Source organism: Vulpes vulpes, chromosome 8 (genome assembly GCF_048418805.1).
Source record: "Vulpes vulpes isolate BD-2025 chromosome 8, VulVul3, whole genome shotgun sequence".
Lineage (NCBI taxonomy): Eukaryota > Metazoa > Chordata > Mammalia > Carnivora > Canidae > Vulpes > Vulpes vulpes.
Window position 1 is genome coordinate 97,642,211 of NC_132787.1, and position 17,455 is coordinate 97,659,665.

Below are 17,455 nucleotides of genomic sequence, written 5' to 3' on the forward strand. Positions count from 1 at the left end.
GCACATCTGCCATGTTTAGGAAGCAGATACCTCTTACCAGGAAACTTCTCAGAATGTTGTGGGAACTTACATTTCAAAAGCAGAAAATGAGATATAAGAATCTTACAGTCCTCAAGTCATGTAAGGAAGCAGAAATGCCCCTGATGGACCAAAATGCCAGTCTTTGAAGATCCCTTTCCCCATGCCAGGACTGCCTGAGAGTCAGTCTTCTTGGCTAGGTTTTCCCCCTTCCTATGTGGCATGCCTTCATTCCACTGCCCTTGACTTCTGTCTTCTGGATCCTCCTAAATTGGCACCATCTCTAGAACTTCCGGGGCATATTGCCTCATGAAGATGGTAGACTTTTTGTTTCCTCTGACTCTACCATTCACAGCCATATGACTAACAGAAGCTGCCCAGCCCAGTCCTGTGCCAGGGGATTCCATTATCTGGAGGGTAAATGAGGAGATGAAATCCCATAAATTATACAGATATTTGAGGATACTTTCACCAAGATGGCCCTTGCATCTAGAGAAGAATCAGTGATGTTTTATATCTGAATTACTGAGTTTATTGCCCTCCCCATTTCACTTTGCTGTAAGTACCCACCCACGTCATTGAGAGTGTCCAGGAGAGGAGCTGTAGTAAAATGGAAATGAGAAAGAAGTTTTATCTTAATAGGTGGAAGGCCTTCCTACAATTAGAAGTCTGTGGAATTTTATAGGCTATATGAAAAGCAGAGATGACTTAATACTGGAATAGTTTCATCAGAACTATATGACCAGCTAGCAGAGGTGCTGTAGAGCAAATTTTCATTGGTGTTGAGGTTGCTGGAGTAGAAGTTGCATCAGACATTTTAGAAGTTTGCTTGCAATGCTAAGATATTTGGATTCTACAAAACAGGTGGCCAGCAAAATAGTGCTCCTTCAAGTGCATGCACACACACACACACATGCACACACACACACATGCACACAGAGGAACATTCATAGGTGTCTTGAACTGTAAGCCTCCCCATAGACATCAGGTCCATGCTCACGAGAGTGCAGGACAGTGGTAGGTGTGCAAGAGAATTTTGCCCATAGATAGTAGCTGACTTGTTTGTCAGAAGAGCAGGGATTTCTGGAGGAAAGAAGAAGGGGCAGGAAAGAAGATAGGAGAAAATAACCAGGAGGCAAAGCTTACCTCTTGGCCTCATTAAAATACCGTGCAGTAGGCCCCAGGAATCTAGCTCTGGAGGAAGTCCACAAAGTAAGTCTTCAAAACGTTTGCACAAAAGATTCTTAAGTAAGCTCATAAATGTGACACCAAGCAAATACTTGGCAAAATGCAGCCAAGTCATAAAAGGAGCGATTGGGACCGTGCAGCAGCATTACCTGTGCTGGCAAAGGCTTGGGTGCAGGACTTCCCTACTCCTAATTAGGGATCAGGTAAGTGACAGAGATTTCAAGTTTTATTTACATTTGGTCCTGGGCCAGTTCTTCCTGGTCTCTGGACTCTTGTCATAAAGGGGAACCAATATAAAGTAGGACAAGACCAAAGAAAACACGTGAACTTTTTATTGTAGAAATGTGAACTTTTCAGGGTAGAATCAGACACGATGTGCGTGCATTGTTGCTGGGGAAGTTGGGTATCCAGAGCATTTTCTCAGACATGGACTGTTTCCTGACTGTGTTCTTATCTCAATTGTTTTGTTGCTAATTGAATCCTTAGAATCTTCGATTCGGGCCCTGGTCAGAAGTACTCACTGCCAGACAGAGCTGCACTGAAGGATCCCTCTAACAGAAAAAAATATAATGCCGTGTGCATTAGTTTCCCAAGGGCTGCCTTAACAAAGGATCACAGCCTGAGTGGCTTAAGCTGCAGAAATTTATCATCTAACAAGAATGGGCGCTAAAAGTCTGAGACCAAGGTGTCAGCAGGCTTGGTTCCTTCCGAGGAAATCAAGGAGAATCTGTCCCCTGCCTCCCATGTAGCTTGTAGTGATTTGCTGGCAATCTTTGGCATTCCTCGGCTTAGAGAAGCATCATCCTTACCTCTGGCTTCATCTTTATGTGATGTGATGTCCAAATTTCTCCCTCTTATGAGAACACCATCATATTAGACTGAAGCCCACACTAATAACCTTATTTCAACCAGATGAACTCTAAAAACCTATCTCCAAGCAAGGTCACTGTCTAGGTCCTGAAGATTAGTCCCTCAATATATGAATGGGGAGCAGGGGGCACAAATCAACCAATAACAACCTGAGTTCCAGACGAGGAGGGAAAGGAGCTATTTATTGTAAATTAAATTTTCTTTAAAAACCCAAGAAAAACATATCTGCAAAGTTCTGGTGAGGACTGTGATTCCAGCCCTTCAGAAGCGCCACTTTAAGTAATTTATTTTTGCGTGTTGATACACTTGTTCATTGCCCCCTGTATAAGGGGGCATTTGAAAATTTTAGTTTATAGCCGAGTACCAAGGAAAACATGGGTCCACATACCTCGCCATGTTTCACCTTTTCCTTGGGTTGCTAGAAGTCCCAGAGCCAAATGGAACACTCCATCTTGGCTTCTCCATTTGTTTCACCATCTTTTGTTGACTCTTGTTTCTGATTTAGGTTTTCTGCTTTCTTCACATAGACGTGATGTACCTCTGAGCAGCTGCCTTGTGGCCTTTCTGGGGAGAGGTGGATGCACTGTGATGTGGCAAGATGACAATCAGTATCACCATTGCCTCTTTGGCTCCACTCCTGAAACCATAGCCCATCATGATCTCCTCAGTGGGGTTTGTGCCAAGCATTCTTGGCTTATCTCTTTAGATGCACCTCCAACCTTTCATCTCTCTCTTTGCCAGAGATTTGGAGAACTGTGGTTTAACCCTGCTCACAGCATGGTGCCTTTCACTCCCTTTGAGTCAGATTTTATTTAAAGGGAAATTCAGCCTTAAAAATCCAACTGCAGGAGCACCTGAGTGGCTTAGTCGGTTAAGCATTTGCCTTCAGCTCAGGTCATGATCCCAGAGTCCTGGAATTGAGCCCCATATTGGGTTCCTAGCTTCTCGGGGAGGGGGTGCTTCCTCCCTCTGCCTGCACCCCACCCAACTTTTGTGCTCTCTTTCTGTCAAATAAATAAATAAAATCTTTTAAAAAATCTAATTACATGAAATACCAAAGCACCTTCTTTGTACGACAAATGAGAAAGAAGTGGCAAAAAGTCCTATCTGTGTTTGAACTGTCTTTGGGGAAGACAGTTGCCATTTCTTTGAAATAGGAGGAATGCAAAACAGAGGAAATCCGCACACACACAAAAACCACCAACAAACTACTAACTCACTTCAATGTTCATTTTGGTCTCTGTGTATCACCTTAAAGAATTTCAAAGCAAAATAATTGACTAAAATGTTTTATTTGCAAATACCTCTTTGGGCATCTGAAGCTGGGACATGCCTCAATAATTTTCCTTGGGGTTTGACATCTTTTGAGCCATAATGTGGGGTTGTGAATTTTAGTGACAGTTGCCTCGGTGTTACAGGCAGCAATAAAATATGGAGGATTGGCTACTGAGCTGGGGACTGCAGTCATCCGTGTCCTCACTCTATATTGTGAATGAATTCTTCCCCTGGATCTTTCATGTCTAAATTGGTACTTAGCTATGCCTGTACTCTTTTCAGTTTATCTGTTAAAATTTTAAAGTCACATATATTTTTCAGTTCTGGGAAGCCTTTAATTCATCTCTAAATGGCTTAACTTTTATAAGAGCCATCATTTGGAAAGTTCTCTTTGAATGTTTTCATCTATGCAGTCAGTATCAGCAGAAGTTGTTCTAGATTCGTACCCTCCTCCCTGAGACTCCTTCAGCGTATTGTTATAATTATTTTGCCTGCTTATGCTTTTCTGTAACTTCAGCAAAGGTGTCTGTCAGGCAGAAGGCCTGTAACAGTGGGGAGCAGGGGAGGGGTGGAAGGCTCAATCTGTGGGCCAACCCAACTCTTCTGGGCCCTTCTAAGAGCCTCAGCCAGCAGTCACATCCTTGGAGGGAGGACCAGGCAGGCAGGCTCCCTCCAAAGGGGCTGACGGCAGAGAGGGAATCAGGGAAGCACTCAGGTTGCTGGCATTTTAATCTCTGTCCAGATTTTGAGGAGTTTCAAGAAGACAAGGACAACAGTGCTTCAAAAAAATTTTGTTCATGGGGCTCCTGGGTTGTTCAGTTGGTTGAGCATCTGACTTGATTTTGGCTCAGGTCTTGATCTCAGGGTTGTAAGATCAGATGAGTCTTGGGCTCCACACTCAGCGTGGAGTTTGCTTGTCCCTCTCCCTCTGCTTCTCCCCCTCGCTCTCTCTCTCTCTCTCAAATAAATTAATAAAATCTTAAAACATTTTGCATCACATCAAAGTAGAATTTGTCTAAGAAAATATGGATAACCATCATATCAGCGTAAGACCTTTTTTCAAAAAATTAAAAGAGAAAATGCATATTTCTTACTGACATAGAAACTGTAATGGTATGACTTTCAGCCATGATCTATGGGCAATACTCTAACACGTCTATATTTTGTTGTCATTCTTGAATGATGGTCCTGCTGGTTTAGAATTCTAGATTGAGTCGAATATCCTCAGCACTTGGAGGTAATTGTTTTCATTGTTCTTTTGCACCCATTGCTGCCTAGAGGAAGTCTGCCATTAGTTGGATTACCATTCCTTCCTAAGTAATCTCGTTTTCCTCCGCTTTTTAAGCTTTTTGTTTTGTTCTGTCTTGTTTTTAATCTTCCACATTGTGCAATTTAGATTTATTTATTTCCACTTTGGGACTCAGTCGGTCTGATTTTTATTCAGAGTACTCATCTCTTTCCTGAAATCCTGGGAAAATAGGAACTAAACCACCCCCCCCCTCCAAAACAAGAACTAAATATTTTTATTATGAATAATAAACAACAAAATGCAGCAGAATTAACAATCAAACATTAACCAGTAATAAATTAATGGCTTTCAAAAGCCCAGATGTTTGAAAATCGGTTGAAAAAAATTCTCTTGAATTAAAGCAGAAATCATAAAGGAAATTATTAATTGCAAAAGCTGAATAACAAAAGCATAAATGTCAAAATTACGTCTCACTTTTTCTGCTTTATCTCATTGTTTTCCTTCTCTATTTCTTGAGTGGTCATTGCATATTGTCTACTGTATATTGTCTGCCAGCATTTGCTTCCCCTTGTAAGATCTCCTTCTTTTTTTTTCCACCCTCCATCTCTCTAATCTCTCTCTCTGTTCCATTCTGGGAAATATCTCCAACTCTAGATTCCACTTTACATTCAAGCTTCAAGTTCAAATGCAGAGATTCATGGTCAAACTTGTTTTTTTAAATTTTTTTCTAGGAGACTATTACACTGCAAAATTGGGATTGTTTTTTATTTGTTTGTTTAAATTCTGTGAATATAACTCTCAAGTTTAGAATTGATTCTGGTTCCTTTTCAGTTCTACCTCACCCCCCCCCCCCCAAAAAAAAACACCCAGTATGTCTCTAAGATTGCTTTATCTTTATCTTTTCTAATATTCTAAACATCCTTATTTCAAATTCTCTTTCTGACCTCTTCGTTAGATATAGATTTGTGGATGTGAATTATCCCATTTGTTTCATCCACTGACTTCTTTTCAGGGTGTTTGGTAGAGAGCAAAGAATCAGAAATCAAATTGCTGGGATGAAATTTGGATTTCACAGTTTGAGCTTCGGTAAGTCAGTTGCCCTCTGGGTGCCTCAGTTTCCTCATACATAAAATGGAGACAATAGTCTCTTCCTCAAAGAGTTGTTATGATAGAAAAAGGTAATCTCTGTAAATCACTTTTCAGATGCCTTGAGTACTATAAATTATGTTTATTTGCCGTTGAATATGAATGAAAATTCTAGTAAGTACAGATTTGAGGGTTCATCCCGTTTCCCCTTACACTCCTCAGAAGTCTTTTTATTATTTCCTGTCAGCCTATACAAGGCTGATTTGTTTTCTTTGGTGGGTAACCTAAATTTTTGTTTACTTTTTTCAGTGCTTATACAATTCTTTCATCATCCTGAAAAAAGGGTATGTTTGAAAGGATTTCTTTTCATAAATTTTCCTTATTAAATCTCCTATTCTCTTGTCTCGGGTCCTTTTCAAATAAAGAAAGTTTCTTTCTGGAATATGTTTCATTAATGTTTCTGTATGCTATCGATGGAACATTTGTGTCCCTTCCTTCCCAAATTCATACTTGGAAGACTAATCCCCGGTGTGATGGTATTTGGGGATGGAGGTAAGTAAGTCATGGTTAGTCATGGAACCCTCATGAATGGCACTAGCGCCTTTCTCAGAAGAGATACAGAGGCTCGCTTCCTCTCTCTGCTCTCTGCCTTGTGAAGATACAAAAAGATACCTGTTTAGCAGGATTGTTCTAAGAATTACTCATGATGAAGTAAATGAGGAGTCTAGCTCTGTGCTGCATGAATAAATCATAAGCACACATTAATAATGCAACAGGAAAAGGCACTTGCTGTTTGTATTTCAAATTACTTTCTTATCCTAAATTCTGTCACTTTCTGAGCTCTTAAACAACAGCAGAAAACAAGCCAGCAGAGGGAATGCACGTGGTAGACAATACATACTGGTTCTCTTCCCTGCTTTTCTGAACTTGAATTCCTACGTTGACTTTTTAGCCTCTTTTCCCCTGTCATGAATCTTATTTACATCTCTTCCCTTTTTTTCCCCATGTGATGCTGCTTTACAGTTTTGTATTTCATGTCATGAGTTCAGTTTTACCTATGATGCATTTTTAAAAAATTCAGTCACCAGATGAAAAAAGACTCTGGGGCATCTCTTTTCTTCTCCATCGGAGTAGTGTTTAATTTCAGAAGTGATGTCCTTCTGCACCTCACTGAGCACATAGAAGAGAGTTTCTGAACATTGTTTTAGTGGTTTTGCTTCAGAAAGATGAGATTGCTTCGTACTGTCCAATATTTTCTTGGATAATGGATTCCAAATTTATCACCTTTCCTCCTTTTCTCTTGCAGCTGTGTAATCAATAGCTCTTTTTAAGTACAGTTTATCATGCATTGCTTCCAATGGTCTGAGTGTCGAGCTCTTTGAAAAGGCAGTTGGGAATTTGGTTTTGGAGTTTGATTTTTCAATGTTTTTGTAACTTTATGATAGAAGAAGTTTAAACCCTCATGATATGAAATATTATAAAGTGTGGTTTGGGTAAAATTTCTCTGTGATGTGGATTCTATGATAGTCTTCTTTGGATGATTTACATCAAAGGATACCCTATTACAAGTAGAGATTTTCTATTTGGGAACAAAACACCAAATACTTAATGGCAATAGGCTACCTGGGCCTATAACATACGTTCAAAGGAAACTAGGCTCAAGAAAATTGCCTCCATGTTCTATGCATTATCATTGGTATATTATTTAAATTACTGTAGACTTGTATGAGGACACAGAGACACTGAACTGTCATAAGTATATGCTGTTTTCTCACAGTTGTAATTACAAACCTAGGAGATATTTTAAAAACTAAATCTGCACAATGAAGACTTGGTTACCTTCCTATTAGTTATTGATACTATTAAAGGTAAAGAGATAGGTGATTTCTTTTCTTGGGATTTAAGATGCTATTCTTGAGCATAGAAGATATTTTTCTTTTAATTAGAGAGACAGTGGTCAACAATGTGCTCCTCAGAAGAATAGGAATTCATGAGCATTTGCTCTAAGAAGACAGGCTCTAAATCTCAGGGAAACTCAAGTAAAAAAAGCTCTGGGCTTGTCCTGCCTGGGTTGTCTGTGATGCTTATATATTGTGGAAGTGGAGACGTTCATATAAAGTTATTTTTAAAAAGAGACCGTTTTCTATATGGGTTGATTTATCCTTTGTACTGCCATGAGGTGAGTTCTGTGGCAGGAACTCAGACCTGTTATGCGTGACCATCCAGCATCATACCAGGTTTTACATACAAGGGATTGCAGCATAGCATCAACACCGAGCAAGGAAAGAATGGACGTTGGTAAGAGATGTGAGCTTCAAAGGGTAATAATCTGGTAATGAGAAAACTATTAAACATTTATTGGGGCCAATCTCCATGTGAGACACTTACATAGATGTTAACCCATTTAGGTATTTAGATTAAATGTTCACCTGTTACAAGTATCCTGTTCCCCTTTTATAAATGAGGAAGCCAAGGAACTTGGTTGAGTGGCCTTGGGAAAGTTGCTTGTTCTCTGTCATCATTGCAGACTTGGCCTCTACTATGCTGCAGTCTTTTCCAGCTCTGACACTCATGGCTCTAGCCTATTCCACTGCTTGCTAGTCTGTTCCACTTACAGGGCAGAGACATTGCTGGCAGACATTGTGTTTTCCTTCACATTTATGTGATTGTGGTTTACAAATATACTCATTCTTTGAGTATGCCAACGACTCTCTTCAGAATACACCAGAGCCCGATACCCCACCAGAAGCTGGCTCAGAAAATGCTCCAGAGGCTGCTCATGGCTGGCTTGGAAACCCATTCTCTGAAATAAGCCAAAGAAAAGTGCCAACTTACTCTGCAGGGGAGAGAAGGCCTCATATAGAGTGGGACACAGGCATCCTGTGCTACTCATTCTTTAAGACCAAAAGTAATTATCAACATGCAGTTCTTGGTGCCAACCATGGGCACTGGAGTTACTAATCATTAATACCATGAATGCAACCTTCAGATTATTACCCAGAGGGATTAAAAGCCGCCAGTAAGGCCACAAGTGCCGATTGTGTGGCTCAGGCTGCAGTGGGAGCTTCGTATTCCCTGGAGGAAGGGCCTGCCTCCTCCCTTCATAGAAGCCCTCATCCAGCCAAGAGCCTTCCTATCAGCACTTTGTGGCATCCCCAGGACTCAAATAAGACAATTTATCTCATTCATCAACAGAGTGTAGTTTCTAAAATATTGATCTTAGCAGCTATCAGTGCCCGTGGGACTATTCCATGGGGACCAGTCTGTGAGTCCTAACTGTAGGTTTAGACTTTAAGTGTTGAATATACTTACATGCAAGCGCTTGCAGAGGACACATTTGTATGACAGGTTTAAAAAGAGCTAAAGTCTATAAAATCTCCGATGAGGCTATTGATTGATTGATTGGTTGATTTAAATAATGTAAGGAAGATCAAAACACTTGGAAGAATTTGAAGAGTGTTCAAATCCCACCATTCTTAGAGTTGATCTTATTGGATAAAAAGAGGTGGCTAATAATTGGTCACCCAATTATTCTTATGTGGTGGAGTTTGTGAGTACTTTTCTTTGGACAACAATGTAAGAACAACATGTGACACCTGCATCTGAGGCTCATTTTCTTATTGGGAGTAAGTTTATGGGGCACTTGCAAAACAGTCTTATAGGAACCATAATAAAAGTGACATAATAAATGGCTTAAAGTCTTTAGAATGATAGACTCTTGTCATGCTTGGCTTAGAAAATAAGACTCTCTCCACGATGAACAAGCAAGTTAGAGGTGTTAACATTTCAAAAACAAAAACACTCTTAACTTTACAGACGTTGATTATATCTTATCGGTACTTTCTCCTTATACTACAGAAACATTGTTCAGGATTCCTAGTTCTACTGATCAAGGGGCCTGATGAATTTCCCAAGTGCAAATATCAACAGCTAATAAATCAATTTTCTCTTTAATGGGATAGAGGAGCTAATAGTTCCGGTGGGGTAGTAAAACTTGGGTAAAACCATTATCTGAACTCCTTCCTATGTCTAGTCAAGACAAAGTTTACTCTGAAAGCCTTTGTGTGTGTGTGTGTGCATGTGTATGTGTATGTGAAAAATAGGCATGTTGTTTTTGCAATTTAATATCCATTTCAGTTCAAATTTATAGCAGAAAGAACTATAAAGTTACAAATAAAAAGCATTCAAAAGCAAAACATATCCAATCTCCATATCCCACTATAAAAGTCTGGAATTCTCGTCAGGCTTTCTTCAGAAATGCTATCTAGGTTTCAAAGTGTCCTTCAATCCTCCCATTGAATGCTAACCCCTGCCTTCAGGCTGCCCTCATTTCCGATGTGACAGCAACCCTACACCCCCATCTTGACAGGAAGATGGCCTCACTGCCAGGTCCCTCTTCCTCCCCCACCTCAGCTGGACTTTCCCTACCAGCTGGAAAGACTTTGTTGCCTTTCAGACAATAGTCAGAGCCCAGAGTTGTCACATTTTAAATCTCATATGTGATTCATACACATTTACCAACCACACTTTCAACCTTCCCTTCTCTACCTCTCTGCAGTGACTTTGACTTCATGTTTTCACGCCAGTAATTAAGACAGTTAAATAACTTGCTCTCAGGCAAGTTTATTTTGCTATATCTGCAGTCAACAAAGGCTAACAGGGGAAAATCTCATTCTGTATTCCAGAGAAGAAAAATAGAGTCTGGCCTTTCAGAATAGAGATGAATGCGTGGGAGAAGGAAATAGTACTGAAGTAAAGAGATCACACTTTCCCATTTCAAGTAGCCTTGAATGTCAAACCATTTGTTTAATTATTTAGAATTTGTGAGACTTTGGAGGGGTTTTTTCACTTTTCTGAGACTTTGGTTCCACATAGGCAAAACTAGATAACATTTCTTTACAGAGTTATAGTGAAGATTAGGGATTATAAGTTTCAGGTACCTTCTTACTCTTGGTCCTACTGTAGTCACAGCATAGTGGTTATGGTAGTGGAGTTGTCATAGATGGTGCTCATGGATTTGTTGGTATAAGTGGTGTTGATGATGGTAGAGGTAAAAGTGGAGGTATTATTGGTATAGTTGGTGGTGTAGGTGGTGGGGGTAGTGGTGGAAGTGGCAGAAATGGAGGAGGAAGGGATGGTGGTGGAGGTGGTGGTGGAGGTGGTAGAGATGGAGGTGGTGGTGGTGGAGTTGTTTGTGATGAAAGTGATAGAGATGGTGGTGTTAGCAGGACAGTCATGGTTATGAAGTCCCTAAGTCACACATAGAGGAAACCCAGACATCCAGGGAGAGTCTAACAACAGGTTTCAGTTAACATGGGCTATGGGAAAACAGATTTTCCTTGATTTTCTAGATAAGTAAACCTTGAACAATGGTGCAAAGTTAACATGCAAAGAGAAAAGTGAAATCGGTTTTGTATGCATGAGATTAAGTGTGCACATTAGGGACACTGAAAAAAAATTTTTTTCAAGGATGAAAAAAGAAAACCATTTGTTTTAAATGCTATGTTCATATCACTTGATGATGTTAAAGAAACAGGCCAAAGAATTAGAGATTTAGCACAAACATTCACATACACGCATCTCCTTTTGTTCAATGAACAGTCTTAGGAAAGAAGTACAACATTGCTATCTCCATTTTACAGATGAGAAAGCTAAAGCTCAGAGAAGGCAGGAAGCACTGTAGGGAGTTCATGGGCTTCAGAATGAGCTATATCTTGCAACAATCCTAGGTTTTGTATGCACCCATCATTTGATTTTATCTTTCATTCACCCTCTTCAAACTAAAATTTTCATCCTTGACAATAATGCCAATAATGATGTTGAAGAATTGCCATAGGGAATAAACAAGTTGTATTTTTGATCTACAACTATGTAAACTTTGTATAAAAGAACAAACATGATACCTTATCATACAGAAAGCATTCAGCAAAAATACCTGCCTTCCATTCATTCATTTAGTGTTTCAATTATCCTTCCAGCGTCTATTATTTTATCTAAGCCATCCGGATAGACTCTATGAGAAGTCAAGAGGTCCATGCAAAACCTCCAAGAATTCTATCAGTTGAGAATTTTAGGTTTCAAGGAATAGAAAATCTGACCTAAATTTACAAAGGAATTTACTGCTTAATGTGACTGAAAAGTCCAATTGCAGACATGGCTGGACCGTGTGCTTCATTGATGTCTATGACTCAGTTTCTTTCATTTCCATCCAGCATAAGTGCCTATGATCTAGTTCTTTTGTTGGTCAGACTCTCCTCTAGTGATTGTAAGATCAGTAGCTTCTAAATGTACATACTCTCATTTTTAAGTACAGCACAGAGAAGTTTCCCTCACAACCATCTAGCCCAGGGCCTGACTTCTAGGCAAGCGATTAGACACAGTCCAGAATCAATCACTTACCAGTGAAATCAATTACTCTGTTCATCTTCATCCAGTTAGTACTTGCCCCTGGAGTATTTGAGGCAGTTTCACAAATCACACATACTGGAGGAAAATAAAGCTATTTATCATGTTATTAGGGGAAAGTCAAATTGGCTCTAGGTGGCAAAGCAACAAGTTATCACTATAGGAACTAACACTGTTCTTCTCAAACCTGGTCTTTTAAAAATCATTATTCCCTCTCCATGATCCATCTTTTTCAAAAGCCTGAAGTCCAGGAATCATCCTGGACATGTCCTTTGACCTTTCCATCTCCCACTCTCATCATGGTCAGTTTCTGTCAACCATACCTTTTCCCTCTGGCTTCCCATATACTATTGTTCTATTAATACAGAATACTTTTTCCTAACCTTTATCATGGTTAGTGTAAGATATTAGCTTAAATGTCATATCTCTGGGGAAGACTTTCCTGATTTTCTGAATGAAAATCCATGTGCTTTGTCCTATATTATGGAGGTAGTAAGTGACCACTAGGTCAGGGCAAGGACGTCTGACCACATATCTAGTGCTCCTTCTTCTTCCCTGGGAGGAAGCTTGATGTAACCAGGCAATATTAAACAGATAGTCTGTTAGAGCTTTCTGAGGTGACCAGAAGGAAGTAGGGAGATAAGAGTAGCTTGTTGGATAAGGTGGAAAGCTGTAACCCTGAACAGATGGGCATAGAAGAGCGGTAAGGGGTTGAATACCAATGAACCTGTGTTTGAGGGATTCATAGAGGGATGTGAGCCTTAAGAAGTGAAGAACAATAAAATGTTGACTGGAGTCCCCTGCTCCCCCTTTTCGTGACAAAATCCCTGTGAAGCTACTACTCACAGACTGGGATTAGCCACCTTCAGGTCCTAAGACTTCTTTTTTTGTTTTAAAGATTTTACTTATTTATTCATGAGAGACACACAGAGAGAAAGAGAAAGAGAAGCAGAGACATAGGCAGAGGGAGAAGCAGGCTCCTCACAGGGAGCCCAATGCAGGACTTGATCCCAGGACCCTAGGAATATGACCTGAGCCGAAGGCAGATGTTCAACCGCTGAGCCACCCAGGCATCCCTAGGTCCTGAGACTTCCAATAGCATTCAATCTGAGGCCCATAAAAATGGTTTTTCTCCCTCAAACTGATCTGCAGAAACTTATCCTGGTCTAGGACCCCAAAATGCTTCCCATTCACTCTGGAGTTCTCTTGGGGCCAGAGCTAGTATCAACCTCCTTGTCTGCGTCCATCAATTTTCTCAGAGAAACAGAACCAACAGATACAAATAGAGAGAGAAAGAGAGAGAGAGACAACAGATTTATTTTAAGGAACTGAGTCATGTGACTATGGAGGCTAACAAGTCCAAAATCTGCAGGGTGGATCATTAGGCTGGAAACTCAGAGAAGAGCCTATGTTGCAATTCATGTTCCAAGGCCATCTGCTGGCAGTGTTCCTTCTTGCTCAGGGGAAATCAGCCTTTGTTCCATTCAGGCCTTCAATAGATTGGGTAAGGCCCATCCACCTTATGGAGGGCAATCTGCTTTATTCAAAGCCTGCCAATTTAATATCAATCTCATCCAAAAACCACCCTTATAGAAAGGAATGATATTTGATGAAATGTTTGGGCACCATGGTTCCAATGAAGTTTTTTTTTTTTTTTTAAGATTTTATTTATTTACTCATGATAGTCACAAAGAGAGAGAGAGAGGCAGAGACACAGGCAGAGGGAGAAGCAGGCTCCACGCAGGGAGCCTGACATGGGATTCGATCCCGGGTCTCCACGATCACGCCCTGGGCCAAAGGCAGGCGCCAAACTGCTGCGCCACCCAGGGATCCCTCCAACGAAGTTGATGTATAAAATTAACTATCACATTATTTAATCCGTTGATCTTGGCCAAAGTTAAAGAAAAGTGTTAGGGTGAAATGTTTGCCTCTGTGGTATAAATAATGATAACTAACAAGATCTCTTATCAAAAATTGTCTTCTCTGCTTCCTGCTGTGTTGTGTAAAATACTACCATTTGAGATTCATTCTTTCAGATTTATGAGTATTTTCATGTTCAAGAGCCTCTGTTAAAATTTAAATACCTTGCAGGGGTTTTATCTTTATCTTCCCACATTTTATTGGCAAATATTATAATTTAGCTATAGAAAGGATAGATATAAGAAGGTAGTTGTAAGGACTAAATGAAATTCAAGTTTGGTTCAGTTTCTTTAAGTTGTGAGCACTCCAAAAGTAACAACTGCTTTTGTCATTATCATTATTGTTATCATATATAGAATCTATATAATTCTGTGTTAAATAGAATTTTCCATTTTATAGCTGGGAAGCAAAAATGGGCTTAAGGCACCTTAGGGTAACTTCCTAAAGTCATGCGTCTAGTTAGAGGCAGAAATGGGCTGACCCGTAGTCTGTGTGAAGTCCAGGCCTTTCTTATTTTGGCCATCTTGCTATTCCCACTCCTACATTTGTCAAGCTGACCTTAATCCCAGGAATAAGGCCCAGATTGACTCTTCTCTTGCTGCCAGTCTCCAGCACACAGCCAGTCACAGGGCAAGTGGCCTCTAAGTACCCAAAGACAGCTCATACCATCAATGAACATCCAGTCTGAGCCAAGACATGGGTGCCTGAGGATGATACCAGGATTTAAAAAGGTGAGAGCCAATCTGTTTGCTGAGGAGACAAAGAGCACTAGAGAAGCCATTGCCCACAATTGTGCCCTGAGCACCAACTCAGGAGCCAGGAGCCCCTGTTTCCAGGAAGTTAAGCACAAGGAGCCCAGCCCACAGGGTTAGGCCTGAGAGAACCTTGAGGTACCTTCCCAGGATCCTCTGGTCAAGAGGAACATGGAAACCCCTTCTCTGAAGCCCTGAGGGAAAATCAGATTCTTGCTCCTTCTGGTGGGGCCAGGCTGGTGTGTTTGGGTTGAGGCTGAAATGTATACCACACATCTGGCTGGTGAGGAGCTAGGGAGGGCTGGTGTGGTCAGCGGGGGTGCAAGGCCATTTCAGGGCAGTTAAGCTGGTGTAACCGGAGTAGAGCAGGGCCTGAGTCACTCTGGACTCAGGGAGTTCCCGATCGGGTGGAGACTGACACCTGACCCCATCTGTGGCTTTGCCCTGGCTGGGCCTGCCCTGCCCTGACTCCTGTCCAGCTCAGCTCAGCCCGGCCAGGCCAGACCCCACTGGTTTCAGCCCAAAGGAATCGACACCAAAGTGCAGAGCCAGGAGTTCTGAGTGATGGCAATGATGTCAGTGGGGGTGAGTTGCTGGGTGTGCTCAGCTCCAGGAGGCATCTTCCCCTGGGTTCCTGCATCTAAGTGTGATCCGCTCCCTGCTAAGTGTGGCTTTCCCCCTGACTGTCTATGTTCCGGACATTTTATGTGTGTGTCTGTGTTCATGCCTACGCGTGTTGTTGGCTTGTGTGCCTGAGTGTGTTTCTCCTAGAAAATGAAAACATAATTGACCTGGTTGTAGAATTTGATTGGTCAAAGTGCAGCAATCCCTAAGGGTTTAAAAAACCTCTTCCCAGGTGCAAAGCCTCATGCTGTGGGCTATTTAGGACACTGAAAAGAACCTGCCCTTAAACTCAGGGAGTATGTAGTCAGCCTGGACCACACACTTTCTTATGAGAGCCAAGCCTGCTGCCCAGGAGTGTTCATGCAGGGCCTAGACCAAGGCATGGATGTGGTCACTGTGGTTTAGTGGCTGGAGACATCAGTCTGGACAGGATGAGATGGGGGCAGGAGAGGCCCATTCTGAGGCCAGCTCAGAATCAATGTAAAGAGCCCTCTCCAGTCCTAATATCAGACCTACCTAGGGGAGCGGATGGGCCTAAGAAAAAGACCATTAGTTGGGATCACAGCACTTAAAAGACCCTGCCAAACCCCCAAAGAATCCTCTGCAGAGCCACTGGTGCTTATGGATTATAAGCCTGGTTCCAGAACTACTTAGGAAAACAACAACAACAACAACAAAAAAACAAAACTTGGTAATCTCCTCTTGACTCCTTGAATAACCCTGCTATCCTGTGAAAATTCAAGATCCTGGAGGTATCATTATGCCTGCTGTTAAGGAGCAACTGCCTTCCTTCCCTAAGGCTACGCAAACACAAATTTCCCAGTACATCCCATGCACACACACACACTCTCACACAATTTCTCCAAGGAGGCTGAATGAATCTCCCCACCCTGGCCAAATTCTAAGACACAAGTGCCGTTTGAAGCAAAGGGGTGGTGAAATCCACCGAGCCAGGGTTTGCCACCTTCTTTACATATTTTCCTACTTTCTGTATCTACAGAAACTTTGTGTCTTCCTTTTACGATATCAAAATTAATATATTTTAAACATGTGTCAGAATGATAGGGTAAAATGCCACTTCTTGGATTTTCTCCCCTAGAACCATCCAGACTCCTGAAGATTGGCAGTCCAGCATATGGTCGCCATGGCCCACTCTAGGGTCCCCTCCCCTCCATGTGGTGATGACTGCTGGTGTCTGATCCTGCTGCTTAGACCAAGGGCCAGAGGAGCAGAGGAGAGGGAATCATTCCATTCAGGCCAGACCTCACTGCTCTGGGAAGGGGGAAATACCATTTAAGAGGGAGGAACTCAACTGTGAATGAGAAACTCAGGATTTAGAGACTGAGTCTGAGGATTTAACAGGAATTTAGAGGAAAGAATGAGATATTTATGAGGACTCCTTGAAGGAGGAAGAGAGGGAGAAAGGAAGAGGATGGGCAGGGGAGAAGAGATAAAAAGAGAGAGAATAAAACATCAGATAATACTCAGATGATCAATTCAGAGAAGGGGCTTAGAGCCTCTTACCACGTTCTAAGGTGCTCTATAGACTTGTGTTGTTTTTATAAATTTAAATTTAGTTACCATATAGTGTATTATTAGTTTCAGAGGTAAAATTTAGTGATTCTATCAGTTACATACAACATCTCGTACTCACTATATCAAGTGCCCTTCTCAATGCCTATCACCCAGTTACCCCAGCCGCCCCTCACACCTCCCCTCTAGCAACCCTCAGTTTTTTTCCTATTTAGAGTCTCTTATGGTTTACCTCCCTCTCTGTTCTCATCTTATTTTATTTTTCCTTCCTTTCCCCTCTGTTCATCTGTTTTGTTTTTAAAATTCCACATATGAGTGAAATCTTATGATATTTATCTTTCTCTGACTGATTTATTTTCCTTAGCATAATACCCTCTAGTTCCATCCATGTCATTGCAAATGGCAAAAATTTCACTCATTTTGTTTTTGTATATTTTTTATTGGAGTTCGATTTGCCAATATACAGTATAACACCCAGTGCTCATCCCGTCAAGTGCCCCCCTCAGTGTCCATCACCCATTCGCCCTGTCCCCCA